At 53.0% G+C, this 16,832-nt stretch overlaps 1 pseudogene; it reads left to right on the forward strand.

The window, feature by feature from the left end:
• The first annotated feature begins 15,069 nt into the window (after window positions 1–15,069).
• Window positions 15,070–15,188, forward strand: LOC114674632 (5S ribosomal RNA; annotated as a pseudogene).
• The last annotated feature ends 1,644 nt before the right edge of the window (window positions 15,189–16,832 follow it).

Here is a 16,832-nt window from a genome sequence, read left to right on the forward strand (position 1 = left end):
GTCCATCCCTGGAGGGAATGGGGCAGGACCAGAAAGCGCAGGCATGGGTTCCCTGCCATTTGCACTACCTTCCTGCTCCCGGAATGCCCAGGCAATTCAATGCAGTCATTGGGCACTGCCACAACCTTCCGAACTGGGGGAATGGGCGAGTAGGGGCAGCGGGTGCCACATAGGCCAGCGAAGACTTCCACTGCAGAACGCAGGGGCCGCTTTATCCAGGGGAAGGACATTGCTTTGTCAGCCACCAAGAAAACAGTCCTTGTGCACCTGGATCCCATTGCCACCAACTTTGTGTAAACTCCAGTCCCAAGGACATGCCAGAGACCCAGACCTCGTGTCCCGTAGGCACGCCTGCTGCCATGGCCTCTGCCAAATGGATGGGGACACTCTGCAAATCCAGGAGCCCAATGCACCGCACGAGGAGCACAGGGAGGTGCCAACAAAGGAAGGAGCCTACAAAACCCACCTCCAAAGCAAGCAATTAACCCATGACAAAACCCATCTCAGCGGTCCATTGCTCCTCTTGCATGGATGGCCTGGTCACCCTGTTCTGGCCCAGTGCATGCCCCCTCCACCCTATCCCAGCCTGCTCAAAAGGGCCCTGCCTACTGGAACAGGGCGCTCTCTCTCCAAGTCTCTATCACTCTGGCTCTCTAGCTCCCTCCCCCTCTCTATTGGGTTTGCCCCTGCACCTCACTCTCCTTCTGTTGCCTTCCCTCTGTCTCTCTGTCTCACTCTCTTTCTCTGTCCCTCTCTCTTTCTCTGCCTCTCTGTCTGTCTCTTTCCCTCTCCCCCTCCCCTGTCTCTCTCGACCGCTGTCTCTCTCCATCCCTCGGATTCAATCTCTCCTTCCATCTCTTCCTTGCTCTCCTTCAAGCCGTTTGCATGTGCATGCATATGTATGTGTGTGTCTGTGTGTCTGCACGTGCCCGTGTGTGGGTTCCAATGCGAGAGCGCCCCGGTGTGTCAGTGTGTGGGGCTATGGATTTGCTCCTGGTGGTGGTGGGGTGTTTCTGGGTTTCTCTCAGCCCCTCTCGCTGGGGATCAGGCTGCTGGTTCTAGTGCCTGCCCAGGGCAAAGCAGGGCCATCCCCCAACACCCAACACTCCACACCTTCTTGCCCCCTGCCGGCTCTTGGTCGGGACAAGCGATCATGATGGGGACATTGTGAGAAAAAGACCATGTGTGACTGGGCTGGCTGTTCGATCTTGGCTAGCCCTGATGGCTCTGGGTCTGTGGGGCAAGAAGGGGACTCGCAGGTGCTCCAGAGGAGCCAGGGATCCAAAAGAATACCTCCGTGACAGGGCAGAGACCTGGACAGGGTCCAAGGATGGTGGGCCATTGGCCCTGATGCCTTGGAGCACTCCCTGTTCTGAGCGGGCCCAACGTGGTGGAAGCTTGGCAGCTCAGGAGCCAAGGGAAGGCCACGGGCGAGTGGCTTGGAGGTCCCGATCCAAGCCCAGCAATTCCAGGCTGTTGGAGCCAGCTGGAAGCTGACAGACATGGCTGGGCTGCCTCAGCTTCCCGAAGTCCTGGCATTATAGGTGTGATCCACCTCGGCCGGCCTGCTCTAGGCTTTTGTGGCTTCTCCCTCCCTCCCTTGCCCCTACTGTCGCCATAGTTCCCAACCTCCCCTGATTCTATTCTCCCTTTATCGCCCACCTACAACACCGCCACAGCTGGGGACCTCCTCCTGGAGGTCCGCCACCCAAGCACCACTGGGCAGCAGCATCCCACCACTTGAGCCTCGCCACCACCCAGCCGGGAGCTCGTCTCCAGCCCTGGAAGGCAGGGTCAGACCCCAAAGGTGCAGGCATGGGTATACTACCATTCACGATGCCTATCGCCTTCTGGAACGCTCAGGCGATTCAATCCACTCATCAGGCACCTCCAGAACCTTAGAAACCGGGGGAAGGGACAGGCAGGGGCATCGGGTGCCACACACACCAACCACGACCTCTGCTCCACATTGCAGGGGCTGCTTTATCAGGGGAAAGGACATTGCCATGCCAGTCACCAGGAAAACAGTCCCTGTACACCCAGATTCACATTGCCACCAACTTCATGTAACTCCAGTCCCAAGGACATGCCAGAGACCCAGGCCTTGGGCCCCGTGGGCACGCCAGGTGCCACGGCTCACGCCAATCAGGTGGGCACCCTCTGCAAATCAAGGGAATCAGTGCACTGCACCAAGAGCACACGGAGGTTCCAAAAAAGGAAGGAGCCTATGAAACCCAGCTCCAAAGCAAGCAATTAATCCAAGACAAAACCCATCTCCCATGCTCCATTGCTCTTCTTGCATGGACGGTCTGGTCACCCTGTTCTGGCACAGCCCATGCCCTCTCCACCCTATCCCAGCCTGCTCAAAATGGCCCTGCCTACTGGAGTGGGGCGCTCCCTCTCCAAGGCTCTATCACTCTCGCTCTCTAGTTCCCTGCCCCACTCTCTTCTGGGTTTGCCCCTGCACCTCGCGCTGCTTCTGTCGCCTTCCCTCTGTCTCTCTGTCTCTCTCTCTTTCTCTGCCTCTCTGTCTGTCTCTTTCCCTCTCCCCCTACCCTGTGTCTCTTGATCGCTGTCTCTCTCCCTCCCTCGGTTTCAATCTCTCCAGCCATCTGTTCCTTGCTCTCCTTCAAGCTGTTTGTGTGGGCGTGCATGTGCGTGTATGTGTGTGTGTGTTTCTGTGTGTGCGCACGCGCGTGTGTGGGTTCCAGAGCACGAACACCCGGGTGTGTCTGTCTGTGGGGCTGTGGATTTGTTCCTGGTGGTGGTGGGATGTGTCTGGGTTTCTCTGAGCCCCTCTCAGTGGGGATCAGGCTGCTGGCTCTAGTGCCAGCTCTGGGCAAAGCAGGGACATCTCCCAACCCCCGACCCCCCACGCCCACTTGCCCACTGGCCGGGTCTTGGTCCGGCCAAGGTACTGTGTTCGGGTCGTTGTGAGAGAAGGGCCAGGCAAGTGTTGTCCAGATGTTTGCCCTTGGCCAGCTCAGGTGGCTCTGGGTGGGTGGAGCAAGAAGGGGCCTCGCAGGAGCTCCTGAGCTGCCAGTGATCCAAAAGAATACCTCTGCGACATGGTGGAGGAACAGACAGTGTTCCAGGATTGTGGGCCCTGGCCCCTGATGCCTCGGAGCACTCATTATTCTGAGTGGGCCAGACGTGGTGGAAGCTCGGCAGCTCGGGAGTGGTTTAAGGCTAAGAGCGATGGGCCCGGGGGTCCCGATCCGAGCCTGGCTTTAAGCAGGCGGGCATGGCTGTGCCAGGCTCCTGGGGCACCCAGGTGCCTCTGCCCACGTCTATTGCCATACCACCCTGAACACGCCCAATCTCATCTGATCTCACAAGCTAAGCAGGGTCACGCCTGGTTAGTACTTGGTTGGGAGACCGTGTGGGAATACCGAGTGCTGCAGGGTTTTTGCTTTCTTTCTTGTCTTTCTTACCTTTCTATCTTCCTTTCTTTCCTTCTCTCTCTCTCTCCTTGTTTTTTCTTTCTTTTCTTTCCTTCTCTCTATCTTTCTTTCCTTCTTTCTTTCCTCTTTCTTTCCTGCTTTCTTTCTTTTCTTTCTTTCTCTATCTTTCTTTCCTTTCTTCTTTCTTTCTTCTTTCTCTCTTTTTCTTCCTTTCTTTGTTTCTTTCTTTCTTCTTTCTTTCTTTCCTCATTCCTTTCTTTCTTTCTCTTTCTTTCTCTCTTTCTTTCTTTCTTTCTTTCTTTCTTTCTTTCTTTCTTTCTTTCTTTCTTTCTTTCTTTCTTTCTCTCTTTCTTTCTTTTTTCCTTCCTTCCTTCCTTTCTTTCTTCCTTCCTTCCTTCCTTCCTTCCTTCCTTCCTTCCTTCCTTCCTTCCTTCCTTCCTTCCTTCCTTCCTTCCTTCCTTCCTTTCTTCTTTCCTTCTTTCTTTCTTTTTTTCTTTCTTTCTTCCTTTCTTTTTCTTCCAGACAGTGTCTCGCTCTGTCACCCAGGTTGGAGTGCAGTGGCATGATCTCGGTCACTGCAAGCTCTGACTCCTGGGTCCTCACCATTCTCCTGCCTCCGTTTCCTGAGTAGCTGGGACTACAGGCGTTCACCACCACGCCTAGGTCATGTATTGTAGTTTTAGTAGAGACGGGGTTTCACCATGTTAGCCATGCTGGTCTGGATCTCCTGACCTCGTGATCCACCTACCTCGTCATCCCAAAGTGCTGGGATTACAGGTGTGATCCATCGTGCCTGGTCTGCTGTAGGGTTTTGTGGCTTCCCTTCTCCTTCCCTTCCCCCTACTGTTGACATGCTTCCCAACTTCCCCTGACTCTGCTTTCCCTTTATCGCCCGCCTACACACCCGCCACAGCCTGGTACCTCCTCCTGGGGGTCCGTCACCAAAGCACCACCAAGCTACAGGAGCCCACCTCTTCTGTCTCGCTGCCGCTCTGTCAGGAGCCCGGCTCCAGCCTGGGAGGGCAGTGAGCTGGATCCCAAAGGCAAAGGCATGGGTTCTCTGCTGTTCATAGTGCCTTCCCACTCCCAGAATGCGCAGGTGATTCAATCCACTCATCGGACCTGCTGCAACCATCCTAACCAGTTAAAGGGGCCGGCAGGGGCAGAGGGTGCCACACATGCCAGCCAAGACCTCTGTTCCAGAATGCAAGGCCTGCTTTATCTGGGGGAAGGACAATGCTACGTCAGTCACCAGGAGAACAGTCCCTGTGCACCGAATTCCCATTGCCACCAACCTCGTTAAAACTAAAATCCCGAGGACTCGCCAGAGACCCAGGCCTTGGGCCCCATTGGCATGCCCTATGCCACAGCTCCTGCCAATCGGGCAGGGGTACTCTGGAAATCAAGGGGCCCGTCACATTGTGCCAAGAGCACTAGGAGGTGCCAACAACGGAAGGAACCCACGAAACCCACCTCCAAAGAAAGCAGCCATAAAAAAGGATGAGTTTGTGTCCTTTGTAGGGACATGGATGCAGCTGGAAACCATCATTCTTAGCAAACTATCACAAGAACAGAAAACCAAACACCGCATGTTCTCACTCATAGGTGGGAACTGAACAATGAGATCACTTGGACTTGGGAAGGGGGACATCACACACCGGGGCCTATCATGGGAGGGGGGAGGGGGGAGGGATTGCATTGGGAGTTATACCTGATGTAAATGACGAGTTGATTGTTGCTGACGAGTTGATGGGTGCAGCAAACCAACATGGCACAAATATACATATGTAACAAACCTGCACGTTATGCACATGTACCCTAGAACTTAAAGTATAATAATAATAAAAAATAAATAAATAAAAAAAAGAAACAAAAAAAAAAAAGAAAGAAAGAAAGCAATTAATCCAAGAAAAAACCTGTCTCAGCACTCTATTACGCCTCTCGCATAGACAGCCTGGCCACACTGTTCTGGCCCAGAACAAGCACCCTCCACCCTATCCCGGCCTGCTCAAAAGGGCCCTGGCTAACAGAACATGGTGCTCCCTCTCTAAGGCTCTATCGATCTCGCTTTCTAGCTTCCTCTTCGTCTCTCTTCTGTGTTTGCCCCTGAACCTCACGCTGCTTATCACTTTCCCTCTGTCTCTCTCTTTCCCTGTCCCACTCTCTTTCTCTGCCTCTCTGTCTCTTTCCCTCTCTCCCTCCCCTGTCTCTCTCGATCACTGTCTCTCTCCCTCCCTCAGTTTCAATCTCCAATTCATCTGTTCCTTGCTCTCCCTCAAGACGTTTGTGTGTGTGTGCATGTGTGTGTGTTTGTGAGTGTGTGGGAGTGTGTATGTGTCTGTGTGTGTGCACATGCACGTGTGTGGGTTCCTGCACGAGGGCCTGGGTGTGTCTGTGTGTGGGGCTGTGGATTTGCTCCTGGTGGTGATGGGGTGTGTCTAGGTTTCTCTCAGCCCCTCTCGCTGGGGATCAGCTTTCCAGCTGTAGTGCCAGCCCGGGGCCAAGCGGGGCCATACCCCAACCCCTAACCCACCAAACCCTCTTGCCCACCGGCCAGGTCTTCTTGGGGAAGAGCGACCATGGTGGCATCGTTATGAGAAAAAGGCCACACGACACAGGACCTGATGGCTCTGGCTGGGTGGGGCAAGAAGGGACCACGCAGGAGCTCCTGAGCAACCATGGATCCAAAAGAATACCTAAGTGACAGTACGGAGGACCGGACTGGGTCCCAAGAACATGGGCCCTGGGCCCTGACGCCTGGGAGCACTCCCTGTCCTGAGCGGTCCTGACGTGGTAGAAGGTCTGGAGCTCTGGAGCTGGGGGAAGTATTCGGGTGAGCGGCTCAGGGTTCCCGATATGAGCCCAGTGTCCCTGTTCTGGCGGTGCCCACTGGAAGCTGGTGGGAATGGTTGGGTGGGCTTTTCGGGCAGCCAGGTGCCTCTGCAGGCAGCTACGGCCATACCACCCTGAATGCGCCCAATCTGGTCTGATCTCGGAAGCTTAGCTGGGTGGGGCCATTTAGTATTTGGATGGGAAACCGCCTGGGAATACCAGGCACTGTTGGCTTTTTCACTTTCTTTCATGTCTTTCTTTCTTTTCTACTTTCCATTCTTCTCTTCTCTCTTTCTCTTCTTACTTTCCTTCTTTCTTTCTTTTCTTCTTTCTTTATTTCTTTTCTTTCTCTTTTTTCTTCATTCTTTCTTTAATGCTTTCTTTCTTTTCTTTCTTTCTCTCTTAATTTTCTTTCTCTCTTCTTTCTTTCCATCTTTCTTTCTTTTCCTTCTTTCTTTCTCCCTTTCTTTCTTTCTTCTGTCTTCCCTTCTTTCTTTCTCTATCTCTTTCTTCTTTTTTCTTCTTTCTTTCTTTTCTTTCTTTCTCTCTCTTTCATCCCTCCTTCCTTCCTTTCTTCCCTCCTTTCTTGTTTTCTTTCTTTCTTCTTTCTTTCATTCTTTCTTTTCTTTCTTTCTTTCTTCTCTTCTCTCTTTCTTTCTTTCTTCTTTCCTTCTTTCTTTCTTTCTTTCTCTTTTTCTCTCTTTTTTCTTTCATTCTTCTTTCTTTCCTTCTTTCTTTCTTTCTTTTCTTTCTCTCTTTCTTTCTTTCTTTCTTTCTTTCTTTCTTTCTTTCTTTCTTTCTTTCTTTCTTCCTTCCTTCCTTCCTTCCTTCCTTCCTTCCTTCCTTCCTTCCTTCCTTCCTTCCTTCCTTCCTTCCTTCTTTCCTTCCTTTTCTTCCAGACGGGGTCTCACTCCGTCACCCAGGGTGGAGTGCAGTGGCACGATCACGGCTCACTTCAAGCTTCCTCTCCCAGGTAAACGCCATTCTCCTGCCTCAGTCTCCCAAGCAGCTGGGACTACAGGTGCCTGCCACCACGCCCATCTCATGTTTGTAGTTTTAGTAGAGACAGGGTTACACCATGTTAGCCAGACTAGTCTGGATCTCCTGACCTTGTGATTCACCCTCCTTGACCCCCGAAAATGCTGGGATTACAGTCGTGTTCCACCATGCCCGGTCTGCTGTAGGCTTTTGTGGCTTCCCCTCTCCCACCTTTCACCCTACTGTTGAAATGTTTCCCAGCCTCCTCTGACTCTTCACCCCCTTTATTGCCCACCTACACCACCGTCACAGCTGGGGACCTCCTCCTGGGTGTCCACCACAAAAGCACCACCGGGTAGCAGCATCCCACCACTTCTGCCATGCCACCACACCACCAGGAGCCTGGCTCCAGCCCGGGAGGGCAAGGGGCCAGATCTCAAAGGTGCAGACGTGGATTCCCTGCCGTTCGCCGTTCCTACCCCTCCAGGAAGGTGCAGGCGATTCAATCCACTCTTCGGATGCTGCCACAACCTTCCGAACTGGTTGAGGGGGCGGGCAGGGTCATCCGGTGCCACAAATGCCAGCCAAGACTTCCACTCGACAACACAGAGGCTGCTTAATTCGGGGGAAGGAAATTGCTTCACCACCCACCAGGAAAATGGTCCCTGTGCACCCGGATTACCATTGCCACCAACTTCGTGTAAACTCTAGTCCTGTGGAACACACCAGAGACCCAGGCCTCGAGCCCCATGGGCACGCCTGGTGCCACGGCCCCCGCCAACTGCCGGGCACACTCTACAAATCAAGGGGCCCACCGCACTACACCAAGAGCACAGGAAGGTGCCAACAAAGGAAGGAGCCCATGAATCCCACCTGCAAAGCAAGCAATTAATCCAAGACAAGACCCATCTCAGCGCTCCATTGCTGCCCTCGCATGGACGGCCTGACCACCCTGTTCTGGGCCAGCCCAAGCCCCCTGTACCCTATCCAGGCCTGCTCAAAGGGCCGTGCCTATCAGAGCATTGCGCTCCCTCTCCAATTTTCTATTGCTCTGAATCTCTATCTCCCTCCCCCTCTCTCTTCTGGGTTTCCCTCTGCACCTTGCGCTACTTCTATCGTCTTCCTTCTGTCCCTCTCTCTTTCTCTGTCCCTCTCTCTTTCTCTGCCTCTCTGTCTGTCTCTTTCCCTCTCCACCTACCCTGTCTCTCTCGATTGCTGTCTCTCTCCCTTCCTCGATTTCAATCTCTCCATCCATCTCTTCCCTACTCTCCTTCAAGCAGTTTGTGTGTGCGTGCACGTGTGTGTGTGTATGTATGTGTGTGTGTGTGCACGCGCATGTGTTGTTTTCCACACACGAGGGCCTGGATGTGTCTGTGTTAGGCTGTGGATTTGCTTCTGGTGGTTTTGGGGTGTGTCTTGGTTTCTCTCAGCATCTCTCACCGGAGATCTGGCTCCCAGCTCTAGTGCCAGCCTGGGACAGAGCAGGGCCATCCCCCAACCCCAACCTCCCAGGCCCTATTGCCCACTGGGTGGGTCTTGTTTGAAACAAGCGACCATTGTGGGGGCGTTGTGAGAAAAAGGCCACGCCCAGTTCATCTGGCTGTTCGCCCTTGGCCAGCCGTGACGGCTCTGGCTGGGTGGGGCAAGAGGGGGCCTCACAGGAGCTCCTGAGCGGCCAGGGATCCAAAGGAATTCCTACACGACAGGGTGGAGGACCGGATGGGGTCCCAGGATCGTGGGCCCTTTGCCCTGATGCCTTGGAGCACTCCCTGTTCTGAGCCGGCCAGACGTGGTGGAAGATTGGGAGGTCAGCAGCCGGGGGAAGACCGCAGGCGAGCGGCTCGGGGGTCCTGATACGAGCCCTGTGGCACCGGACTGGCAATGCCAGCTGGAAGCCAGCCGGCATGGCTTGTCAGGGCTCTTGGGGCAACCAGGCGCCTCTGCCGGCATCTATGGCCATAACACGCTGAACACGCCTGATCTCTTCTGATATCGGAAGCTTAGCAGGGTCAGACCTGTTTAGTACTTGGATGGGAGACCACCTGGAAATACTGGGCGCTGTAGGCTTTTTCTCTTTCTTTCATGTCTTTCTTTCTTTTCTACCTTCCTTTCTTCTGTTCTGTCTCTCTTTCTCTTCTTTCTTTCTTTTTCTTCTTTCTTTCTTTCTCTCTTTTTTCTTTCTTTCTTCTTCCTTTCTTTCTTTCTCTCTCCCTTCCTTTCTGTATTTCTTTGTTTCTTTCATTTTCTTTGTTTCTTTGTTTCTTTCTTTCTTCTTTCTTTCCTTCCTTCCTTCCTTCTTTCTTTCTAACCTTCCTTCTTTCTTTTTTGTTTCTCTGTCTTCTTTCTTTCCTTTTTTCTTTCTTTTCTTTCTTTCTCTCTCTTTCATTTGTCTTTCCTTCCTTCCATTCTTTCCTTCTTTCTCTCTCTCTTTCTTTCTTTCTTTCTTCTTTCTCCTTCCTTCCTTCCTTCCTTCCTTCCTTCCTTCCTTCCCTCCCTCCCTCCCTCCCTCCCTCCCTCCCTCCCTCCCTCCCTCCCTCCCTTCCTTCCTTCCTTCCTTCCTTCCTTCCTTCCTTCCTTCCTTCCTTCCTTCCTTCCTTCCTTCTTTTTCTTCCAATCAGAATCCCACTCTGTCACCCAGGCTGGAGGGCACTGGCGTGATCTCAGCTCACTGCAAGCTCCGTCTCCTGGGTTCATGCCATTCTCCTGCCTTAGCCTCCCGAGCAGCTGGGACTACAGGCACCCGTCACCACTCCCTGCTCCTGTTTTGTTGTTTTAGTAGAGACGAGGTTTCACCGTGTAAGCCAGGTTGGTCTGGATCTTCTGACCTCGTGATCCACATGCCTTGGCCTCCCAAAGTGCTGGGATTACATTCATGATCCACCCCGCCCGGCCTGTAGTAGGCTTTTGTGGCTTCCCCCCCTCACTCCCTTCCCCCTACTATCACCATTCTTCCCAATCACCCCTGACTCTGCTCCCCCTTTATTGTGCCCCTACATCCCTGCTGCATCTGGGGACTTCCTTCTGGGTTGCGCCACTGACGCACCACTGGGCGGCAGCATTCCTCCTCTTATGCCTATCCGTCGACCTGCCAGGAGCCCGGCTCCAGCCTGGGAGGGCAGCGGGCCAGACCCCAAAGGTGCAGGCGCTGGGGTTGGCATTGTGAGAAAAAGGCCATGCGCCGGTGGGCCACCAGTTCGCCCTTGGCCAGCCCTGAAGGCTCTGGCTGGGTGGGGCAAGAGGGGGCCTTGCAGGAGCTCCTGAGCCACCAGGGATCCAAAAATATACCTCTGCAACAGGGTGGAGGACCGGACTGTGTCCCAGGATTGTGGGCCCTGGGCCCTGATGCCTCAGAGTATTCCCTGGTATGAGAGGGCCCGAGGTGGTGGAAACTCCGGAGCTCAGGAACTGGTGGAAGGCTGTGGGCGAGGGCCTCGCGAGTCCCGATAAGAGCCCACTGGGCCTGGGATGGCGTTGCCAGTGGGAAGCCGTCGGGCATGGCTGGGTTGGGCTCTTTGGACAGCCAGGTGCCTCTGCTGGTGTCTACGTCCATATAACCCTGAACGCGCCCTATCTCATCTGTTCTTGGAAACAAAACACGGTCCGACCTGGTTAGTACTTGCGTGGGAGACTGACTGGGAATACTGGGTGCTGTAGGTTTTTGGCTTTCTTCCTTGTCTTTCTTTCTTTTCTACCTTCCTTTCTTCCCTTCTCTCTCTCTTCTTTCTTTTTTCCTTTCTTTCTTTCCTTCTTTCTTTTTTTCTCTCTTTCTTTCTTCTATCTTTCCTTTTTACTTTTTTCTTTCTTTTTTTCTCTTTCTGTCTTTCTTTCATTCTTTCCATTTCTTTCTTTTCTTTTTTCTTTCTCTCTTTCTTTATTCTTTCTTTCCTTCTTTCTTTTCTTTCTCTCTTTCCTTATTTCTTCTTTCTTTTCTCTCTTTCTTTTCTTTCTCTCTTTCCTTCCTTCTTTTTTTCTTTCTTCTTTCTTTCCTTCCTTTACTCTTTTTCTTCTTTCTTTCTTTCTTCCTTTCTTTCTCTTTCTTTCTTTCTTTGTTAATTTCTTTTTTCTTTCTTTCTTTCTCTCTTTTTTCTTTCTTTCTTTCTTTTCTTTCTCTCTTTCTTTCTACTTTCTTTCTCTCTCTCTTTCGCTCTCTCTCTCTTTCTTTCTTTCTTCCTTCCTTCCTTCTCCTTCCTTCCTTCCTCCCTTCCTTCTTCCTTCCTTCCTTCCTCCTTCCTTCCTTCCTTCCTTCCTTCCTTCCTTCCTTCCTTCCTTCCTTCCTTCCTTCCTTCCTTCTTTCCTTCCTTCTTTCTCTCTCTTTTTTTCTTTCTTTCTCTCTCTGCCAGACAGAGTCTCGCTCTATCACCCAGGATGGAGAGCAGTGGCGCAATCTCAGCTCACTTCAAGCTCCATCTCCAAGGTTCACATGATTCTCCTCTCTCAGCCTCCCAAGCAGCAGGGACTACATTCGCCCACCCCCACGCTGGGCTCATGTTTTGTAGTTTAAGTAGAGACGGAGATTCTCGGTGTTAGCCAGGCTGGTCTGGATCTCCTGACCTTGTGATGCACCCTCCTCGGAATCCCAACGTGCTGTGGTTACACCCATGATCCATGGAGCCGGACCTGCTGTAGTCTTTTGTGGCTTCAACCATCCCTCCCTTTCCACTACTCTTGCTATGCTTCCAAACTTCCCAGTACTCTGTTCCCACTTTATTGCCCACCTACAACAGCACCACAGCTGCAGACATCCTCTTGGGGGTCCGCCACCAAAACACAACTGGGCAGAAACCTCCCACAACTTCCACCTCATCACCACCATGCCAGGATCCCGGGTCCATCCCGGTAGGTCAGGAGGCCACTCCATAAAGGTGCAGGCACAAGTTCCCTGCCATTCGTGCTGCCTTCGCACTCTCAGAACACCCAGGGGATTCAATGCACTCATCAGGTGCCGCCGCAACCTTCCAAACTGGGGGAATGGGTGGGCAGGGGCAGCGGGTTCCACACATGCCAGGCAAGACCTCCGCTCCAGAATTCAGGGACCACTTTATCAGGGGGAAGGACATTGCTTTGCCAGCCATTGGGAAAACAGTCCCCGTACACCCGGATTCCATTGCCACCAACTTTGTGTAAACTCCAGTCCTGAGGACATGCCAGAGACCCAGGCCTTGGGCACCGTGGGCACACCCGGTGCCATGGCTCCCACCAAATGGATGGGTGCAATCTGCAAATCTAGGACCCAACATACCGCACCAGGAGCACAGGGAGGTGCCAACAAAAGAAGGAGCCTATGAAACCCACCTCCAAATCAAGCAATTAGCCCAAGAAAAAACCAGTCTCAGCACTCCATTGCTCCTCTTACATGAACGGCCTGGTCACCCTATTCTGGCCCAGCCCATGCCCCCTCCACCCTATCCCGACCTGCTCAAAATGTCCCTGACTACTGGACCAGGATGCTCCCTCTCCATGGCTCTATCTCTCTTGCTCCCTATCTCCCTCCCCCTTGACCTTCTGGGTTTCCACTGCACCTCCCGCAATTTCTGTTGCCTTCCTTCTGTCTCCCTGTCTCTCTCTCTTTCTCTCTCCCTCTCTCTTTCTCTGAATCTCAGTCTGTCTCTTTCCCTCTCCAATTCACTTGTTTCTCTCGATGGATGTGTCTCTCCCACCATTGGTTTCAATCTCTCCATCCATCTCTTCCTTGCTCTCCTTCAAGCTGCTTTTGTGTGAGTGCATTTATGTGTGTGTGTCTGTGTGTGTGCACGTGCCCGTGCGTGGGTTCCAACGCATGTGCACCCAGGCATGTCTGTGTGTGGGGCTGTGGATTTGCTCCTGGTGGTGGTGGGGTGTGACTGGGTTTCTCTCAGCCCCTCTTGCCACTGATCAGGCTGTCAGCTCTAGTGCCAGCCCGGGGGCAAACAGGGCCATCCCCCAACTTCCAACGCCCCACGCCATCTTGCTCCACTGCCAGCTCTTGGTCATGACAAGCGACCGTGATGGGGACGTTGTAAGAAAAAAGCCACACTCGGCTGTGCTAGCTGTTCGCCCTTGGCCAGCCGTGACAGCTCTGGGTGGGTGGGGCATGAGGGGGCCTCTCAGGAGCTCCAGAGTAGCAAGAGATCCAAAAGAACACCTCTGTGACAGGGCAGAGTACTGGACGGTGTTTCAGGATCGTCGGCCCTGGGCTCTGACTCCTCTGAGCACTCCCCGCCTGACGTGGTGAAGGCTCAGCAGCTCAGGAGCCGGGGGATTTCCACGTGCGAGCAGCTTGGGGGTTCCAATCTGAACCCGGAGTCCCCGGGCTGGCAGTGCTGGCTGGAAGCCGGCCAACATGACTGGGAAGGGTTCTTGGGGCAGCCAAGGGCCTCTGCGGGTGTGTACGGCCATACCACCCTGAAGGCACCTGATCTCGGAAGCTTAGCAAGGTTAGGCCCATTTAGTACTTGGATGGGAGACCGCCTGGAAAAACCGGGCACTATAGGTTTTTTTTCTCTTTAATGTCTTTCTTTTCTAACTTCCTTTCTTCCCTTCTGTTTCTCTCTCTCTTCTTTCTATCTTTCTTTCTTTTCTTTCTCTCTTTTATCTTTCTTTCTTCTTTCTTTCCTTCTTTCTTTTCTTTCTTTCTTTCTCCTTTCCTTTCTTTCTTTTCTTTCTTTCTTTCTCCTTTCCTTTCTTTCTTTTCTTTCTTTCTTTCTTTGTTTCTTTCTTGTTTCTTCTCTTCTTTCTTTCTTTCTATCCTTCTTTCTTTCTTTGCTTTCTTTCTCTCTTTCTTTATTTCGTCCTTCCTTCCTTCTATAATTCCTTCCTTCCTTCCTTTCTTTCTCTCTCTCTCTCTTTCTCTCTCTCTCTTTCTTTCTTTCTTTCTTTCTTTCTTTCTTTCTTTCTTTCTTTCTTTCTTTCTTTCTTTCTTTCTTTCTTTCTTTCTTTCTTTCTTTCTTTCTTTCTTCTTTCTTTTCTCTTCCAAATGGACTCCCACTCTGTCACCCAGGCTGGAGAGCAGTGGCACGATCTCAGCTCGCTGCAAGCTCCACCTGCTGGGTTCAAGCCATTCTCCTACCTCAGTCTCTCGAGCAGCTGGGACTACAGGCACCTGCCACCATGCCCGGCTCATGTTTTGTACCTTTAGTAGAGACGGGGTTTCACTGTGTAAGTCAGGCTTGTCTGGATCTCCTGACCTCGTGATCCACACGCCTTGGCCTCCCAAAGCGCTGGGATTACAGGCGTGATCCACCAGTCACGGCCTGCTGCAGGCTATTTTGGCTTTCCCCCTCACTCCCTTCCTCGTACTATCACCATGCTTCCCAAATTCCTCTGACTCTGCTCTCCCTTTATCCATGGAATGCACCCATGGAACACCTTCTGGGGGTGTGCCAGCAAAGCACCACTGGGCAGCAGCATTCCACCACTTCCAGCTATTCGCCGCCCCACCAGGAGCCCGACTCCAGCCTGGGAGGGCAGGGGGCCAGAGCCAGAGGCACAGGCACGGGTGTTGTGAGAAAAAGGCCACACACCGCTGGGCCCCCTGTTCACCCTTGGCCAGCCCTGATAGGTCTGGTTGGGTGGGACAAGAGGGGGCCTTGCAGGAGCTCCTGAGCTGCCAAGGATCCAAAAGAATACATCTGCAACAGGGCAGAGGACCGGACGGGATCCCAGGATCATTGGCCCTGGGCCCTGATGCCTCAGAGCACTCCTTGTTCAGAGTGGGCCGGACGTGGTGGAAGCTCGGCAGCTCGGGATCCAGGGGAAGGCTGTGGAGTGGCTCTGGGGTCCCGATACATGCCCGGAGGCCCTGGGCTGGCTGTGCTGCCTGGATGCCGGCGGGCATGGCTGGGCAGGGCTCTTGTGGCAGCCAGGTGCCTTTGCCAGTGTCTAAGGCCATACCACCCTGAACCAGCAAGATCTCATCTGGTCTCGGAAGATATGCAGGTTCGGGCCTGGTTAGTACTTGGATGGGAGACTGCCTGGGAATACTGGGTGCTGTGGGCTTTTTTGCTTTCTTTCTTGTCTTTCTTTCTTTTCTACCTTCCTTTATTTCCTTCTCTCTTTTCTTTCTTTCTTTCCTTTCTTCCTCTCTTTCTTTCTTTCCTTCTTTCTTTTTTCCTTTTCTTTCTTTTTCTTTCTTTCTTCTTTCTCTCTATTTCTTTCTTTCCTTCCTTCTTTTCTCTCTTTCTTTCTTCTCCCTCCTTTCTTCCTTCCTTCCCTCCCTCTCTCTTTCCTTCTTTCTTTCTTTTTCTTTCTTTCTTCTTTCTCCCCTCCTTCCTTCCTTCCTTCCTTCCTTCCTTCCTTCCTTCCTTCCTTCCTTCCTTCCTTCCTTCCTTCCTTCCTTCCTTCCTTTCCTTTTCTTCCAGACGGAGTCTCGCTCTACCACCCAGGCCAGAGTGCAGTGGCATGATCTCGGCTCATTGCAAGCTCCGTCTCCCAGGTTCACACCATTCTCCTGCCTCGGCCTTCCGAGCAGCGGGGATTGCAGACGCTTGCACCCACCCCAGGCTCATGTTTTGTAGCTTTAGCAGAGATGGGGTTTCACCGTGTTAGCCAGGCTGGTCAGGATCTCGTCCTGCTGTAGTCTGTTGTGTTTCCCCCCCTCCCTCCTTTCCCCCTGCTGTCGCCATGCTTCCCAACCTCCCTGGACTCTGCTCCCACTTTATTGCCCGCCTATATCCCCTCTGCAGCTGAGGACGTCCTCTTGGTGATCCGCCCCAAAAGCAGAACCGGTCAGCAGCCTCCCACCGCATCCACCTCGCCGCCGCCAATCCAGGAGCCCAGGTCCATGCCGGGAGGGCAGGGGGCGGAACCATAAATGCGCAGGGGCATGTTCCCTATGGTTTGCACTGCCTTGCCGCTCCCAGAACGCCCAGGTGATTCAATGCACTCATCGGGCGCTGCTGCAACCTTCCAAACTGGAGGAAGGGGCAGGCAGGGGCAGCGGGTGCCACACACGCCAGTCAATATTTCTGCTCCGTAACACAGGAGCTGCTTTATGCGGGGGAAGAACATTGCTTTGCCACTCACCAGGAAAACAGTCCCTGTGCACCCAGATTCTATTGCCACCAACTTCGTGTAAACTCCAGTCCCGAGAACTTGCCAGAGACCCAGGCCTTGGGCACTGTGGGCACGTCCAATGCCATGACTTCTGCCAAATGGTCTGGTGCACTCTGCAAATCTAGGGGTCCAACGCACTGCACCAGGAGCACAGGGAGGTGCCAATACAGGAAGGAGCCTACGAAACCCACCTCTAAAGCAAGCAATTAACCCAAGACCAAACCCATCTCAGCGCTCCATTGCTCCTCTTGCATGGACGGCCTGGTCACCCTGTTCTGGCCCAGACCATGGCCTCAACCCTAACCCAGCCTACTCAAAAGGGCCCTGCTTACCGGAGCAGGGTGCTCCCTCTCCAAAGCTCTATCATTCTCGCTCTCTAGCTTCCTCCACTTCTCTCCTCTGGGTTTGCCCCTGCAACTCGCGCTCCTTCTGTCGCCTTCCCTCTGTCTCTCTGTCTGTCTCCCTTTCTCCATTCCTCTCTCTTCCTCTGCCTCTCTGTCTGTCTCTTTCTCTCTCCCCCTCCCCTGTCTCTCTCGACTGATGTCTCTCTCTGTCCCTCAGTTTCAATCTCTCCATCCATCTCTTCCT

Source organism: Macaca mulatta, chromosome 1 (assembly GCF_049350105.2).
Source record: "Macaca mulatta isolate MMU2019108-1 chromosome 1, T2T-MMU8v2.0, whole genome shotgun sequence".
In the NCBI taxonomy this organism is placed as follows: domain Eukaryota; kingdom Metazoa; phylum Chordata; class Mammalia; order Primates; family Cercopithecidae; genus Macaca; species Macaca mulatta.